General features: G+C 48.4%; 1 protein-coding gene across 1 annotated transcript in view; it reads left to right on the top strand.

Annotated features, from left to right (window-relative positions):
• The first annotated feature begins 2,898 nt into the window (after nt 1–2,898).
• chrm2 (cholinergic receptor, muscarinic 2) overlaps nt 2,899–14,857 on the top strand; it is a 103,933-nt gene continuing 91,974 nt past the window's right edge. Inside the window, exon 1 of the mRNA XM_002942800.5 lies at nt 2,899–3,356. The gene's annotated coding sequence lies outside the window, so the exon portion shown is untranslated. The remainder of the gene's footprint in view (nt 3,357–14,857) is intronic.

The raw sequence follows: 14,857 nt of genomic DNA, 5'->3' as shown, positions 1-14,857 counted from the left end.
GCACATAGGGATTCCCCTGTACTAAGCCCAATTCAGCAGGAACAGCCCCCTAAGTTTTCTCATAGTCTGTACAGAGAGATACCATAAAACTATGGCACATAGGGATTCCCCTGTACTAAGCCCAATTCAGCAGGAACAGCCCCCTAAGTTTTCTCATAGTCTGTACAGAGAGATACCATAAAACTATGGCACATAGGGATTCCCCTGTACTAAGCACAATTCAGCAGGAACAGCCCCCTAAGTTTGCTCATAGCCTGTACAGAGAGATACCATAAAACTATGGCACATAGGGATTCCCCTGTACTAAACACAATTCAGCAGGAACAGCCCCCTAAGTTTGCTCATAGCCTGTACAGAGAGATACCATAAAACTATGGCACATAGGGATTCCCCTGTACTAAGCCCAATTCAGCAGGAACAGCCCCCTAAGTTTGCTCATAGCCTGTACAGAGAGATACCATAAAACTATGGCACATAGGGATTCCCCTGTACTAAGCACAATTCAGCAGGAACAGCCCCCTAAGTTTGCTCATAGCCTGTACAGAGAGATACCATAAAACTATGGCACATAGGGATTTCCCTGTACGAAGCACAATTCAGCAGGAACAGCCCCCTAAGTTTGCTCATAGCCTGTACAGAGAGATACCATAAAACTATGGCACATAGGGATTCCCCTGTACTAAGCACAATTCAGCAGGAACAGCCTCCTAACATGCACACCTGGTCTCTCACACATACAATGATGCTATGTATGCATGAGAGTCTCTCTGCTCCCGACCCATTCCCTGTATCCCTGAGAGTCTCTCTGCTCCCGACCCATTCCCTGTATCCATGAGAGTCTCTCTGCTCCCGACCCATTCCCTGTATCCCTGAGAGTCTCTCTGCTCCATTCCCTGTATCCATGAGAGTCTCTCTGATCCCGACCCATTCCCTGTATCCCTGAGAGTCTCTCTGCTCCCGACCCATTCCCTGTATCCATGAGAGTCTCTCTGCTCCCGACCCATTCCCTGTATCCCTGAGAGTCTCTCTGCTCCATTCCCTGTATCCATGAGAGTCTCTCTGATCCCGACCCATTCCCTGTATCCCTGAGAGTCTCTCTGCTCCCGACCCATTCCCTGTATCCATGAGAGTCTCTCTGCTCCCGACCCATTCCCTGTATCCATGAGAGTCTCTCTGCTCCCGACCCATTCCCTGTATCCATGAGAGTCTCTCTGCTCCCGACCCATTCCCTGTATCCATGAGAGTCTCTCTGCTCCCGACCCATTCCCTGTATCCATGAGAGTCTCTCTGCTCCCGACCCATTCCCTGTATCCATGAGAGTCTCTCTGATCCCGACCCATTCCCTGTATCCCTGAGAGTCTCTCTGCTCCATTCCCTGTATCCATGAGAGTCTCTCTGATCCCGACCCATTCCCTGTATCCCTGAGAGTCTCTCTGCTCCCGACCCATTCCCTGTATCCATGAGAGTCTCTCTGCTCCCGACCCATTCCCTGTATCCCTGAGAGTCTCTCTGCTCCCGACCCATTCCCTGTATCCATGAGAGTCTCTCTGCTCCCGACCCATTCCCTGTATCCATGAGAGTCTCTCTGCTCCCGACCCATTCCCTGTATCCATGAGAGTCTCTCTGCTCCCGACCCATTCCCTGTATCCATGAGAGTCTCTCTGCTCCCGACCCATTCCCTGTATCCCTGAGAGTCTCTCTGCTCCCGACCCATTCCCTGTATCCCTGAGAGTCTCTCTGCTCCCGACCCATTCCCTGTATCCATGAGAGTCTCTCTGCTCCCGACCCATTCCCTGTATCCATGAGAGTCTCTCTGCTCCCGACCCATTCCCTGTATCCATGAGAGTCTCTCTGCTCCCGACCCATTCCCTGTATCCCTGAGAGTCTCTCTGCTCCCGACCCATTCCCTGTATCCATGAGAGTCTCTCTGCTCCTGACCCATTCCCTGTATCCCTGAGAGTCTCTCTGCTCCCGACCCATTCCCTGTATCCATGAGAGTCTCTCTGCTCCCGACCCATTCCCTGTATCCATGAGAGTCTCTCTGCTCCCGACCCATTCCCTGTATCCATGAGAGTCTCTCTGCTCCCGACCCATTCCCTGTATCCATGAGAGTCTCTCTGCTCCCGACCCATTCCCTGTATCCATGAGAGTCTCTCTGCTCCCGACCCATTCCCTGTATCCATGAGAGTCTCTCTGCTCCCGACCCATTCCCTGTATCCATGAGAGTCTCTCTGCTCCCGACCCATTCCCTGTATCCATGAGAGTCTCTCTGCTCCCGACCCATTCCCTGTATCCATGAGAGTCTCTCTGCTCCCGACCCATTCCCTGTATCCCTGAGAGTCTCTCTGCTCCCGACCCATTCCCTGTATCCCTGAGAGTCTCTCTGCTCCCGACCCATTTCCTGTATCCATGAGAGTCTCTCTGCTCCTGACCCATTCCCTGTATCCCTGAGAGTCTCTCTGCTCCCGACCCATTCCCTGTATCCATGAGAGTCTCTCTGCTCCCGACCCATTCCCTGTATCCATGAGAGTCTCTCTGCTCCCGACCCATTCCCTGTATCCATGAGAGTCTCTCTGCTCCCGACCCATTCCCTGTATCCATGAGAGTCTCTCTGCTCCTGACCCATTCCCTGTATCCATGAGAGTCTCTCTGCTCCCGACCCATTCCCTGTATCCATGAGAGTCTCTCTGCTCCCGACCCATTCCCTGTATCCATGAGAGTCTCTCTGCTCCCGACCCATTCCCTGTATCCCTGAGAGACTCGGTACCGCTAGCCCATTCTCTATATGATGAGTGAGAGTCTCTGCCCCTGACTGCCAGCCCATTCCCTGTATCTCTGAGTCTCTGCCCCTGACTGCCAGCCCCCAGTTCCGTACAATGCGAGTCTCTGCCCCTGACTGCCAGCCCCCAGTTCCATATGATCAGTGAGTCGCTCCCAGCCCCCAGCGCTGAGTCGCTCAGTCTGTTTGGCGATTGCTGCGCTACGGACTCCCATCATTCGCTCCCACCCAGCAGCGGAGGCTGAGACTGGAGACCCCCGGGGTGCCCCCTCCCCTCACTCGGCTCCACCTGAACAAGAGGTGACAGAAGCAGATGGAGGAATTAGCGGCTGCGGCGCCCCCTCTCCCAGTGCCCATTTAGCGCAGTCTCTGGGCAGTGCCAGCCGGATCCATCCAGGACTATGTCCCCCAGTGCCCGCCGCTGCTAGCAGCCTGTTCCTCAGTGCCACCCAGCACCCACCTACTGCTTGTCCTAGGGAGAGACATGGGAGATTGGTACCGCTTCTCTGCTTCATGACTGGGCATTGCCTGTGCCAGCTGCCAGCCGGAGAGCCAACTTGCTCCAACTGTGCCACAGGTAGGCTGCTCTACCATCCCTGCCCTATTGTCTGTACTGTCAGTAGATATATCTATGTGCCAATCTGTTATTTACATGCAGCCTGGGCAAACAACTGGGTTGTGTTAGTGTTTTATCTGCTGGTGTCAGGGTGCCACTCTCCCATGCTGGCGCAGTCTGCTTAGGGTGCCACCCTTGCCCACTGGGGCTGTGTGGGCTCTGCTAAATGCCAGGGTGCCACCTTATCCTACCTGAGGTTTGTGCAGTTCATTAAATGCCAGTGTGCCACCTAGATCTGCTGATACAGTCTGTGCCAGGGTACCCCCTTGCCCTGCTTGGGCTCTGTGGGGGTCTCATTAATGCCAGTGTGCCACCTAGCTATGCTGATACAGTGTGTGCCAGGGTACCCCCTTGCCCTGCTTGGGCTCTGTGGGGGTCTCATTAATGCCAGTGTGCCACCTAGCTATGCTGATACAGTGTGTGCCAGGGTACCCCCTTGCCCTGCTTGGGCTCTGTGGGGGTCTCATTAATGCCAGTGTGCCACCTAGCTATGCTGATACATTGTGTGCCAGGGTACCCCCTTGCCCTGCTTGGGCTCTGTGGGGGTCTCATTAATGCCAGTGTGCCACCTATATCTGCTGATACAGTCTGTGCCAGGGTACCCCCTTGTCTGTTTGGGCTCTGTGGGGTCTCATTAATGCCAGTGTGCCACCTAGCTATGCTGATACAGTGTGTGCCAGGGTACCTCCTTGCCCTGCTTGGCCTCTGTGGGGGTCTCATTAATGCCAGTGTGCCACCTATATCTGCTGATACAGTCTGTGCCAGGGTACCCCCTTGTCTGCTTGGGCTCTGAGGGGGTCTCATTAATGCCAGTGTGCCACCTATATATGCTGATACTGTCTGTGCCAGGGTACCACCATGCCATGCTTGGGTTCTGTGGGGTCTAATTAATGCCAGTGTGCCAGCTTGCAATGCTGATACAGTCTGTGCCAGGGTACCACCATGCCCTGCTTGTCCTCTGTGGGGTCTAATTAATGCCAGTGTGCCAGCTTGCAATGCTGATACAGTCTGTGCCAGGGTACCACCATGCCCTGCTTGTCCTCTGTGGGGTCTAATTAATGCCAGTGTGCCAGCTTGCAATGCTGATACAGTCTGTGCCAGGGTACCCCCTTGCCCTACTTGGCCTCTGTGGGGTCTAATGAATGCCAGTGTGCCACTGGGCTTTTCTAGACGTTGCTTTGCCCAATAATGCCAGTTTGCCTTCTTTACATGCTCCAGTTTTGTGGGGTCTGCTTAACCCCAGCCTTTGGTTGTGTGGGGGTCTGCTAAATCCTACTGTGTCATTACTGTATGGGGGGGGTCTATTCATAGCTATAGTGCCACCTTACCCTGTTTGGGGGGGTCTACTACCTACCAATGTGCCACCCTGCCCCGCTTAGGTTCTATAAAACACCATTGTAACATGTTGCTCCGGCAGGGCTGCTAATGTCCAAGTGCCACCCTTGTGTATTAGGGCATTTCAGAAGGGGTCGTGCCTTGGTACCACTCATAGTGGGGCTCATTCTCACCCCCCGTGCCCATCAGTCATGTTTTAGCCCTCTCTCAGCTCTGGTTTTGCCCCAGGAGCCCATAGCTCAGCCTAACGACAGTCTTTCTAATAACCAGGAGCGTTTAACACATCATTGTAACGTATTGCCTCGCCACTGGCGTGAAACATGAAGGCTTCTCCTCGCTTCTCTCCTCTTCATCCTATTGATCCGGGCTCCGGGGATCCCATCTCTTTCACTCTCTCTCTCTATAATGTCTTGAGTGGATTAGAATGAAGGTTCTACCATCCTAGGTATTGGGGTTTCTGTTATTTACCCCCCCCCCCAGTTGCCCCATGTTACCCCATTACTCTCCCTTTCTGTTCTTATTCATCATTTTACCCCCCTTCTTCTTCATTTTTCACCCCAGATTCCTCTCCCCCCTCCTCCTTATGGGAAATCTTTCCCCACAGTGACTTTATAAGGACAAACGGATCTGACAAAGGGACATATCTGTACCCCCCCCCCGGAGCACTTTGGCAGAGATGGGGTTTGTGGCGACCCAGTTCCGCGGCTGCAGGGGTAGTTAGGAAGGCAAATCCGCCCTATGGATTCATATAGGGACAATTAAGCCTGGGGTTTGTGATCTCCTAATTAGAAGCTTGAAAAGAATATTCCGGCTGTGTTTCCCCCATGAATGATTTATAGGAAAGGGGGGGAGTGTATCACTTTAATTTGGCTTCTGAAGAACATAAGAGAGTGATCTTTCCACCCATCAGAGATTCATTTGCCCCCCCCCCCGTCACCTTAGACAAATTGAGCCCGTTAGCTGATTAATTCCTTCTTGTTTCCATCAAATGAACATTTTTTCGTAGGGATCTTTCCCATTCCCTCCCATTGCGACTCAGGAATCGGCGCTACGTTGCATCCCAATAGCCCAAGCGCAGTGCAGTTTGACGCAAAACCATAGGGTTTAATCTGGTCCCAGTCTCGCGTCGTTATCCAATAGGCTGCAGAAATGATTGTGCGGCCGGTCGGCTCGCTCTTCGGAATTACTGACGTGGAAAAGTTATTTAGTCCCTTCTTGCTTATAAAAGCACTGGTGCCAATCGGGTGCAATCTGTTCAACCCCAATGGGGCTATATAAGTACCAGTTTGACACCTTGCCCAGCTGTAGTGTTGTGAAGCCCATGTGTTGCCATGGCATACTGGTGCGGGGGTTCTACCTTCTGTGGGGTCTACTAAATGCCACCTTGTCCACCTGGGTTGTTGTAAAGCCTATGTGTTACCTTGACAACATGCTGGTGCAGTCTATTCGGTGTTGAGGTTCTACCTTGCCCTGTTTGGGCTCTGTGGCATCTACTAAATGCCTCCTTGCCTACTTGGGTTGTTGTAAAGCCTATGTGTTACCTTGACAACATGCTGGTGCAGTCTATTCGGTGCCGGGGTTCTACCTTGCCCTGTTTGGGCTCTGTGGGGTCTACTAAATGCCACCTTGCCCACCTTGGTTGTTGTAAAGCCTATGTGTAACCTTGACAACATGCTAGTGCAGTCTATTCGGTGCTGGGGTTCTACCCCTGTTTGGGCTCTGTTGGGGTCTACAAAATGCCACCTTGTCCACCTGGGTTGTTGTAAAGCCTATGTGTTACCATGACAACATGCTGGTGCAGTCTATTCAGTGTTGGGCTTCTACCTTGCCCTGTTTGGGCTCTGTGGCATCTACTAAATGCCTCCTTGCCCACTTGGGTTGTTGTAAAGTCTATGTGTAACCTTGACAACATATTGGTGCAGTCTATTCGGTGTTGGGGTTCTACCTTGCCCTGTTTGGGCTCTGTGGCATCTACTAAATGCCTCCTTGCCCACTTGGGTTGTTGTAAAGTCTATGTGTAACCTTGACAACATGCTAGTGCAGTCTATTCGGTGTTGGGGTTCTACCTTGGGCTCTGTGGGGTCTACTAAATGCCACCTTGCCCACCCGGGTTGTTGTAAAGCCTATGTGTTACCTTGACAACATGCTGGTGCAGTCTATTCGGTGCTTGGGTTCTACCTTGCCCTGTTTGGACTCTGTGGGGTTTACTAAATTGCAGTTTGCCCCCTTGCCCAACTGGGTTTTGGTGAAACCTATGTGCTACCTTGGCAGTGTTGGGGTGCCACCTTGCCCTGCTTGGTCGCTACTGTGTGCCAAATGGCCGTGATGAGGTTTTTTGTGGTCTTGACATGCCAGGTGCTGTCTACTGCCATCTAGGGGTGAGGGGTTTACTAAATGCCATTTTGGGGTTCAATGTTATGGTGCCACTTTGCTTTGCTTGGGATCTACTAAATGCCCCTCTAGAGCCGTGTGGGGTCTTCTAAATGCTGGGGTGTCACGGTGCCACCTTGCTTTTCCTAGGGTCCGTGGGGTCTACTAAATACCAGTGTGCCACCTGTCCTTGATGGGGGTTTGTGTAGACCCTTATATACCAGTGTGCCACCTTGACATTCTGGGACATTGTAGGTTCTACTTAATCCTATTGTATCAACCTGCCCCATTAGGGTTGTGTGAGGGTCTACTAAATGCCAGTTTGCCACCTGTCCTTGCTGGGGGGTTGTGTAGAACCTTATATACCAGTGTGCCACCTTGACATCCTGGGACTTTGTAGGTTCTACTTAATCCTAGTGTATCACCCTGCCCCATTAGGGTTGTGGGGGGAGTCTACTAGAGGCCAGTGTGCCATATTGCCCCAAAAGGGTTTGTTGTGGGGTCTGCTAGATGCCCTGCTATGGGTATCCCACATTGCAGTACTGGGGTTGTAAGGGTGCCATGATGCCGCTCGATTCTTGTGGAGCTGTGAAGAGTTAATCCCATGTTAGGTTCTACTCGGAGAACTGCCATAGTATAGTTCCTAATGAAGGGGCAGATTAAAATCCATTTAACCTATTGGACTTTGAGAGCAACCCAACCAGAGAGAGTTCTGGCCGGAATCAAACCCACGGACCTCAGTGCAACACAGATATATTCACATTGTGCAGTCTCATCGTCTCTGAGCCAGGAATGCGGCCGGCCAACCTTATCAGCCTAAACACTTATTTACTTAGAATGTGCCCACTCCCACCCCTGCCCGGTTCCGTCGCTGTGTAATTAGCAGCTGTACATGCCCGGCTGTGACAAATGGCAGGGAAAATATTATTCCACCAGGTTTGTATAAGATTACGTTCTCGCTCATGTTGCTTCCACCTGTCTCAGCCCGGCAGGTCTATTGGCTGGGCAGAAAATGTTGCATGAAAGAGTCAGTTGCCGTGCAGAGCAGGTCCCTTAGAGACGGGAAAGGCAATGTGGCCCTTTGATTAGACCTTTACAGAAAGGGTTTGTAGAAGGAGGTCCAGGTATGTTTGACCCCTACAGTCAATATAAGAAAACCATCTGCTATAAAACGCAAAGGCAAGGTGGCCCTTTGTTTAGAACTTCATGGAAAGGGGTTGTAGAAGAAGGTCCAGGTATGTTTGATCCCTACAGTCAATATAAGGAACCCATCTGCTATTAAAGAAAAAGGCAAGGTGGCCCTTTGTATAGAACTTCATGGAAAGGGTTTGTAGAAGGAGGTCCAGGTATGTTTGATCCCTACAGTCAATATGAGAAAACCATCTGCTATTAAAGAAAAAGGCAAGGTGGCCCTTTGTTTAGAACTTCATGGAAAGGGGTTGTAGAAGGAGGTCCAGGTATGTTTGATCCCTACAGTCAATATAAGGAACCCATCTGCTATTAAAGGCAAAGGCAAGGTGGTCCTTTGTTTAGAACTTCATGGAAAGGGTTTGTAGAAGGAGGTCCAGGTATGTTTGATCCCTACAGTCAATATAAGAAACCCATCTGCTATTAAAGGCAAAGGCAAGGTGGCCCTTTGTTTAGAACTTCATGGAAAGGGGTTGTAGAAGGAGGTGCAGGTATGTTTGATCCCTACAGTCAATATAAGGAACCCATCTGCTATTAAAGGCAAAGGCAAGGTGGTCCTTTGTTTAGAACTTCATGGAAAGGGTTTGTAGAAGGAGGTCCAGGTATGTTTGATCCCTACAGTCAATATAAGAAACCCATCTGCTATTAAAGGCAAAGGCAAGGTGGCCCTTTGTCTAGAACTTCATGGAAAGGGTTTGTAGAAGAAGGTCCAGGTATGTTTGATCCCTACAGTCAATATAAGGAACCCATCTGCTATTAAAGGCAAAGGCAAGGTGGTCCTTTGTTTAGAACTTCATGGAAAGGGTTTGTAGAAGGAGGTCCAGGTATGTTTCATCCCTACAGTCAATATAAGAAACCCATCTGCTATTAAAGGCAAAGGCAAGGTGGCCCTTTGTCTAGAACTTCATGGAAAGGGTTTGTAGAAGAAGGTCCAGGTATGTTTGATCCCTACAGTCAATATAAGGAACCCATCTGCTATTAAAGGCAAAGGCAAGGTGGTCCTTTGTTTAGAACTTCATGGAAAGGGTTTGTAGAAAGAGGTCCAGGTATGTTTGATCCCTACAGTCAATATAAGAAAACCATCTACTATTAAAGAAAAAGGCAAGGTGGTCCTTTGTTTAGAACTTCATGGAAAGGGTTTGTAGAAAGAGGTCCAGGTATGTTTGATCCCTACAGTCAATATAAGAAAACCATCTACTATTAAAGAAAAAGGCAAGGTGGCCCTTTGTTTAGAACTTCATGGAAAGGGTTAGAAGAAGGAGGTCCAGGTATGTTTGATGCCTACAGTCAATATAAGAAACTTCAATATTGATAGCTGTACATTAAATCACCTCCCACCATCACTCCAGGCTGTTACGCTGGGCTGAAGGACCCGATAATCATAAAGCTGTGAGCTGTCGTTCCTGGCCCAACAGATCTCCACTTTGCGCTTAGTAAGAGCTTCCAAACCTGGTGATTCCCATCTCTCAAGACCTCTTAGAGAAATAGCTCTGCCCAATAACTGTCCGCTTGGATGTTCCCTGATGCACTTTGTCCCCGGCGTCTTGATTGTTTCATCAGAGGCTTTCAGAATCCATCGCTTTACAAACAAACTACTGACATTGTCACATTTAATGGGTGCGTTCGGAGGAAACAACGCTCCCGACTTAGTGCAGGAAGAGAATAAAAATCAAGGAGTTGGAATGTAGGAAAATGTTGTTCTCTAGATATCTCACAGGGCGGTTTGGGGCAATTCAGGAAAGGGATCCCCTTGGTCATAACCAAATAAGATTAAAGGGCAGTTAAGCTGCTTCCGTTTTCTGTTACTGAATTATATATCATATTTGTTAGAGAAGTCTCCACCAGTGGGAAGTCCTAGAGCATTCGTCTTGCCCTACTCACACAGTCTTTGCCCTATTGACTTCATCTTGCCCTACTATCACCAACTTCCCTTATTGCCATCATCATGTCCTGCAGACTTCATCATGTCCAACTGTTGCCATCAAGCTTTGTTGACTTCATCTTGCCCTACTGTCTCTATCTTGCCCTACTGTCTCCTTCTTGCCCTACTGTCACCATCTTGTCCTACTGTATCCATCTTGCTCTACAGCTTTCTTCTTGCCCTACTGTCACGATCTTGTCTTATTAACTTCATATTTCCCTACTGTCTCCATCCTGCCCTACTGTCTCCATCTTGCTCTACTGTCCCCATCTTGCCCTACGGTCTCCATCTTGCCCTACTGTCTCCATCATGACCTACTGTCTCCATCTTGCCCTACTGTTTCCATCTTACCCTACTTTCTCCATCATGCCCTACTGTCTCCATCTTACCCTACTGTCTCCATCTTGCCCTACTGTCCCCATCTTGCCCTACTGTCTCCATCTTGCCCTACTGTCTGCATCTTGCCCTACTGTTTCCATCTTACCCTACTTTCTCCATCTTGCCCTACTGTCCCCATCTTGCTCTACTGTTTCCATCTTACCCTACTTTCTCCATCATGCCCTACTGTCTCCATCTTGCCCTACTGTCTCCATCTTGCCCTACTGTCTCCATCATGCCCTACTGTCTCCATCTTGCCCTACTGTCTCCATCTTGCCCTACTGTCTCCATCTTGCCCTACTGTCTCCATCTTGCCCTACTGCCTCCATCTTGCCCTACTGTCTCCATCTTGCCCTACTGTCTCCATCTTGCCCTACTGTCTCCATCATGCCCTACTGTCTCCATCATGCCCTACTGTCTCCATCTTGCCCTACTTTCTCCATCTTGCCCTACTGTTTCCATCTACCCCTACTGTCTCCATCTTGCCCTACTGTCTCCATCTTGCCCTACTGTCCCCATCTTGCCCTACTGTCTCCATCTTGCCCTACTGTCTCCGTCTTGCCCTGCTGTCCCCGTCTTGCCCTACTGTCTCCATCTTGCCCTACTGTCTCCATCGTGCCCTACTGTCTCCATCGTGCCCTACTGTCTCCATCAAGCCCTACTCACTCCATCTTGCTCTACTATCACCATATTACCTTACTGTCACAATCATGCCCTACTTCATCTTACCCCACTCTACTTACCCTACAGGGCCCTCAGTGGTCAGCCCCTAAATACAAATTTTCCAAAAGCACAAGCTGAAATTCTTGCCTGAAGGGGATGCTGCTGGAATGAGGGCAAGTAGGGTTGTTACTGGGGCACTTTTTGGATTGTATTAAAGGAGAAGGAAAGGGACAATCACTGGGGGTGCAGTTTTCTCCTAATAGGAGCACCAACCCAGGAAATAAGGTAAGTGATTACAATCATTGGGGGGGGTTACCTAACATTTGGACACCCCCCCTATCTCCCCGTGATTGAGCCTGTCCTTCTCCTTTAAAGGGAGATTGGGTTTTCCTATATATCATTTTGTAGTTTTTTCTTAAGGCTCAAACTAACTGTCATCTACATCCCATCCTTGTCCTTTTGCTCTCTACATAAGTACATGTCTATACCAAGCACAGAGAACTGAATGTGGGGGGAGGAGATCAGCATAATGCTGAGAAATGCCCCCTGTGCAAAGAGCTGAAGAATTTACCCCACAAGAGGGTTTGAAATTCATTACTGGGCTGTGAAATGATTAGAAACCTCACTCCAGGTGAAACGATGTATCAACTCCTTCCCATATGTATAAAGATACTCAAAGAGGGAATGTTCTGGGCTCAAATGGCACCTCCTACCCATATGTATAAATACAAATATACAGAGAAGGAATGTTCTGGGCACACAATAAGCTGTACCCCCATACTGTACTGTCTAAGGGAAACACTATGGCACCCCCTACCCATATGTATAAATACAAATATACAGAGAAGGAATGTTCTGGGCACACAATAAGCTGTACCCCCATACTGTACTGTCTAAGGGAAACACTATGGCACCCCCTACCCATATGTATAAATACAAATATACAGAGAAGGAATGTTCTGGGCACACAATAAGCTGTACCCCCATACTGTACTGTCTAAGGGAAACACTATGGCACCCCCTACCCATATGTATAAATACAAATATACAGAGAAGGAATGTTCTGGGCACACAATAAGCTGTACCCCCATACTGTACTGTCTAAGGGAAACACTATGGCACCCCCTACCCATATGTATAAATACAAATATACAGAGAAGGAATGCTCTGGGCACACAATAAGCTGTACCCCCATACTGTACTGTCTAAGGGAAACACTATGGCACCCCCTACCCATATGTATAAATACAAATATACAAAGAAGGAATGCTCTGGGCACACAATAAGCTGTACCCCCATACTGTACTGTCTAAGGGAAACACTATGGCACCTCCTACCCATATGTATAAATACAAATATACAGAGAGGGAATGTTCTGGGCACACAATAAGCTGTACCCCCATATTGTACTGTCTAAGGGAAACACTATGGCACCCCCTACCCATATGTATAAATACAAATATACAGAGAAGGAATGTTCTGGGCACACAATAAGCTGTACCCCCATACTGTACTGTCTAAGGGAAACACTATGGCATCTCCTTCCCATATGTATAAATACAAATATACAGAGAGGGAATGTTCTGGGCACACAATAAGCTGTACCCCCATACTGTACTGTCTAAGGGAAACACTATGGCACCTCCTACCCATATGTATAAATACAAATATACAGAGAAGGAATGCTCTGGGCACACAATAAGCTGTACCCCCATACTGTACTGTCTAAGGGAAACACTATGGCACCCCCTACCCATATGTATAAATACAAATATACAGAGAAGGAATGCTCTGGGCACACAATAAGCTGTACCCCCATACTGTACTGTCTAAGGGAAACACTATGGCACCCCCTACCCATATGTATAAATACAAATATACAGAGAAGGAATGTTCTGGGCACACAATAAGCTGTACCCCCATACTGTACTGTCTAAGGGAAACACTATGGCACCCCCTACCCATATGTATAAATACAAATATACAGAGAAGGAATGTTCTGGGCACACAATAAGCTGTACCCCCATACTGTACTGTCTAAGGGAAACACTATGGCACCCCCTACCCATATGTATAAATACAAATATACAGAGAAGGAATGTTCTGGGCACACAATAAGCTGTACCCCCATACTGTACTGTCTAAGGGAAACACTATGGCACCCCCTACCCATATGTATAAATACAAATATACAGAGAAGCAATGTTCTGGGCACACAATAAGCTGTACCCCCATACTGTACTGTCTAAGGGAAACACTATGGCACCCCCTACCCATATGTATAAATACAAATATACAGAGAAGGAATGCTCTGGGCACACAATAAGCTGTACCCCCATACTGTACTGTCTAAGGGAAACACTATGGCACCCCCTACCCATATGTATAAATACAAATATACAGAGAAGGAATGCTCTGGGCACACAATAAGCTGTACCCCCATACTGTACTGTCTAAGGGAAACACTATGGCACCTCCTACCCATATGTATAAATACAAATATACAGAGAGGGAATGTTCTGGGCACACAATAAGCTGTACCCCCATATTGTACTGTCTAAGGGAAACACTATGGCACCCCCTACCCATATGTATAAATACAAATATACAGAGAAGGAATGTTCTGGGCACACAATAAGCTGTACCCCCATACTGTACTGTCTAAGGGAAACACTATGGCATCTCCTTCCCATATGTATAAATACAAATATACAGAGAGGGAATGTTCTGGGCACACAATAAGCTGTACCCCCATACTGTACTGTCTAAGGGAAACACTATGGCACCTCCTACCCATATGTATAAATACAAATATACAGAGAAGGAATGCTCTGGGCACACAATAAGCTGTACCCCCATACTGTACTGTCTAAGGGAAACACTATGGCACCCCCTACCCATATGTATAAATACAAATATACAGAGAAGGAATGCTCTGGGCACACAATAAGCTGTACCCCCATACTGTACTGTCTAAGGGAAACACTATGGCACCCCCTACCCATATGTATAAATACAAATATACAGAGAAGGAATGTTCTGGGCACACAATAAGCTGTACCCCCATACTGTACTGTCTAAGGGAAACACTATGGCACCCCCTACCCATATGTATAAATACAAATATACAGAGAAGGAATGTTCTGGGCACACAATAAGCTGTACCCCCATACTGTACTGTCTAAGGGAAACACTATGGCACCTCCTACCCATATGTATAAATACAAATATACAGAGAGGGAATGTTCTGGGCACACAATAAGCTGTACCCCCATACTGTACTGTCTAAGGGAAACACTATGGCACCCCCTACCCATATGTATAAATACAAATATACAGAGAAGGAATGTTCTGGGCACACAATAAGCTGTACCTCCATACTGTACTGTCTAAGGGAAACACTATGGCATCCCCTACCCATATGTATAAATACAAATATACAGAGAAGGAATGTTCTGGGCACACAATAAGCTGTACCCCCATACTGTACTGTCTAAGGGAAACACTATGGCACCCCCTACCCATATGTATAAATACAAATATACAGAGAAGGAATGTTCTGGGCACACAATAAGCTGTACCCCCATACTGTACTGTCTAAGGGAAA

This window comes from Xenopus tropicalis, chromosome 3 (assembly GCF_000004195.4).
Source record: "Xenopus tropicalis strain Nigerian chromosome 3, UCB_Xtro_10.0, whole genome shotgun sequence".
NCBI classification, from domain to species: Eukaryota; Metazoa; Chordata; class Amphibia; order Anura; family Pipidae; genus Xenopus; species Xenopus tropicalis.
Note: the sequence above shows the minus strand (reverse complement) of the source record. Positions and strands in the feature narration are given on the sequence as shown.